This window comes from Arachis ipaensis, chromosome B02 (genome assembly GCF_000816755.2).
Source record: "Arachis ipaensis cultivar K30076 chromosome B02, Araip1.1, whole genome shotgun sequence".
Taxonomy (NCBI): Eukaryota; Viridiplantae; Streptophyta; class Magnoliopsida; order Fabales; family Fabaceae; genus Arachis; species Arachis ipaensis.
The window spans coordinates 24,849,306-24,852,721 of record NC_029786.2 but is presented as its reverse complement, the minus strand read 5'-3'; the positions used below and the strand labels follow the sequence as shown (position 1 = coordinate 24,852,721).

Sequence of the window (3,416 nt, the reverse complement as noted above, 5' to 3'; positions counted from 1 at the left end):
AAATATTAAAAAAACTATTTAAATTTTAAAAATATAATGTTTTAAATTAAAGTGTAAATAATAGCTAACTTTTTTTATTTCACTTTATTCAATTGATTGATATTGGCTTAAAAAAGTTATATATAATTTATTTTCATCTAAAATTATATTAATTTTGAAAAATATTAAGATTAAGATATATGAAGAAATTTTACATTATATTGTGTAAATTGGGATATATGATAAGGTGATTAAGAGAATAAAATTTTGTGTGTATATAATAGTTGAAATATGTGTATAGCATGATATGTTTATATTGTCTATTGATGAATATTAACTATAATTTTGTTTTTGGAAGCACAAATTTGATAACAATATAATTCCTTATTATTCCTATAAAGTTAATAATTATTTCTTAATATATTTTAAGAGTTTTTATAGGTTTCCAAGGAGTTATATTATATCCGTAATTTCATATAAAATAATTTAAATATTAAAATCTCAATATTAAAAAATCTAAAACTGTTTTAAAAATATAAAATTTTAAATTAAAGTGTAATTAATTAAAGTTCATTTAAATTAAAGTGAAATTAAAAAAAAGTTAGGTGTTATTTACACTTTAAAGTTTAGGTATTATTTATGAAATCCTAATCCAACTTTAGAGTCGATGAAGTTTATACACATTCGAGCACTAGGTAAAAATCGGGTGAAAAAAGGGTCGTTCATATAATTGTTCAAGAAAAAACAAGATATTGTTCAATAGTAATCAGTAACAAATCAAAAGTTTAGACCAATAATCAGCACGCTGAACAGAACAATCAGAAACCTTACAATAACAAGAATAAAAAAAACAATAATAGCCACATCAATTTAAATAAGAACAAATCAGAAAAAAATCAGAACAGTAATTAGTTTACTACAAGAATTAATAATTAGAAAGAACAGTAATCTGAATTTCAGAATCAGAAGCTCAGCCTTATTTAATTTTTTCCCAAAAAAAAAATTTCCAGCTCACTGAGAAGGAGAACACCGATTCAGAAGATCAACATTAATGATTTCTTTTAAACAAAAAAGGAGATATCGATTTACTTGAGAAGAAGAACAGGAAAAAGGCTCAGTTGAGTAGAGAAGAAGAAGAACAAGGGCAGCATCATCGGGAAAAAGGAGCAGAGAAGCAATTGTCACTGAGGGTCGTCTTCGTCAATGAGCTTCGCAGGAATTGATGGTGGCCGAGAAGAAGAAGAATAGGGGTAGCAACGCTGGAAAAAGTAGGAGAGAAGCGTTGAAAAGTAGTCGTCATGAGAATCGTTGTCGTCTTTGAGGGTCGTCGTAGCCAACGAGGGTTGTCGTCATCACTGAAGCAGCACAGCACCGTCGACGTGAAACAGAGAGCGTTGAGAAGCAGAGAAGCACCGTGAAGCAGGGCAGCACTATCGGCATGACTCTGCGGCTGCTATAGACGGTGGCGTCTGCGGCTGCGACAAGGTGGGGATGAGACACAGAGAGGGGGCCACCGTGCCCTAATCGAGAGAGAGGAGGAAACAGTTTCTTCTTCTACCGAGTTCTAGCCCCTAAGTATATTTCAAATTTTGAAGCATTAACTACTCACCGGACTGGGCTGGGTGACCCGAGCATGACCCAGACCTGATCTCGGTTTCTCTTCAGATATTTTACTTTTTTTTTTCAGACCATACCCGGGCCATTTCGGCCCCGAATCAGAACCTTAAAAATGCATCAATTTTGGGAGATAAGTCTCAAAGTGGTCCCTGAAGTTATACCCGAGCTTCATAGTAGTCCCTGAACGTAAAAGTTACTCATATTCATCCCTAAAGTTGCACTCCGGGACTCAGACTCATCCTTTTGGCACATTTCGTCTATCTGGCGCAACCGAAAAGATGAGTTGGCCTCCTTCCTGACATGTTGGCAAAACAGAAATAGTTTAGTGTTTGCTGTGGCGCCAAAATGATATAAAACGACGTCGTTTCACGCTGAAAACCTCCCTTCCTCAACTTCTCCCCGAAGAAACAAACACCTTCTATGTCAAAATTCAAAAGAAAGAAAGAAAAGAACCACAACACACTATTGACTCCTCTCCACTCCGGAAGCTGAAACGTAGTGTCCCAAACGTTAGAATCATAAACCGACAATGGCTACGGATAAGTCGGTGATGGCAGTCATAAGGGCGGCGAGGCCTTCCTTTCTAAACGACCACGACAAAGCAGCGTTTGTCGTTCACGCCACCTTCCTCTCTTCCGGCTACCTCCTCCCTGCCACCGGCTCCCAAGCCGTCTCCGACGACGCCCTCTCACCTCCCTCCACTGGTAACACTTTCACTAATTTTCCATTTTGTTCTCTCTTTTTTCTTTAACGAAATCATTTAATTTCGATATATTTTATGTGAAATATCCAAATATCATTAATGATCACTCTTCTTTAGTGAAAATAATTGACAATTCTGTTTTCTATTTTCACTTCTTTCTTTGCAAGAAACAGAAAACATAGAAAGTAAAAAGGTAAACCAAACGTGCCCTAAGTTTGTAGCACTAGCTATGTAGAACAATTTTCATCTAATCAGTGTAAGAGAGTTTTATAGGATTATCTAATTGTTTATGACTTTAAAAATAGTGACGAGGTGAGTCATGTATTGTTGATAATGTGAAAATATATAATTAGATGTATACTTAAGATTTTTTTATGCTGGCGATGCATGCAATTCAAATCCTCAGATATTTTAGGAACATTTTATCCATCAAGATTGAATATGTGTATTTAGCCGTTCAACATGTACTTTAAAAGATTATTTGTTCTTGAGTTGATGATTTATTGAAAACCATCAAATACTGATATGTGATTGATTGAGTGAATTACAGAGATTCATTATTTAGATTATAAAGAAAAGTTGAGCTTTCTAAGGTGGTAGCTGTTAATAAACCATGATAACCACAAATAATGGCAATTCATGCCGGAAAACTGCACTATCCTTGGGCTTCCATACTAGACAAAGGATTAGGTTATGCAATCTAATCTGAGGATCAAGTCAATTAAGATGAAGTTAGAAGATACCTTGTGGTGTCAAGAGAAGATGTAGCAAATTGATATATGCAGCCTGAAGTTTATAATTAGCATTTACTGATCATTTTTAATATGTGGTTTGTGATTGTGTGTAGAGGAGGTGTCTGTAGAGAACGGGAACCAACTAGACCAAGAATATGCCTTTGTTTATGTCAATCCAGAAAAGGTTTCAAATAAAGTGCTGGTAAAGTGCCTCGTCATAAATGAGAAGTTACTCATTGATGCTCTTGAAAGAAGGGTCTTCTGACCCTGCACAGCTTGAAATTTGGTAAGCCTCCTTTTTTCCCCTTCAAGCAATAAGTTCTTCAAGATTTTGCTTTCATTTGATGCATTGCAAAATTAAAATTTTTGTAACTGACCAACCT

At 34.8% G+C, this 3,416-nt stretch overlaps 1 long non-coding RNA gene across 1 annotated transcript; it reads left to right on the top strand.

The window, feature by feature from the left end:
* Positions 2,327 to 3,202, top strand: LOC107627059. The gene is made up of 2 exons (XR_002357253.1): positions 2,327 to 2,555; positions 3,147 to 3,202. It is a non-coding gene; the product is annotated as an uncharacterized LOC107627059 (long non-coding RNA).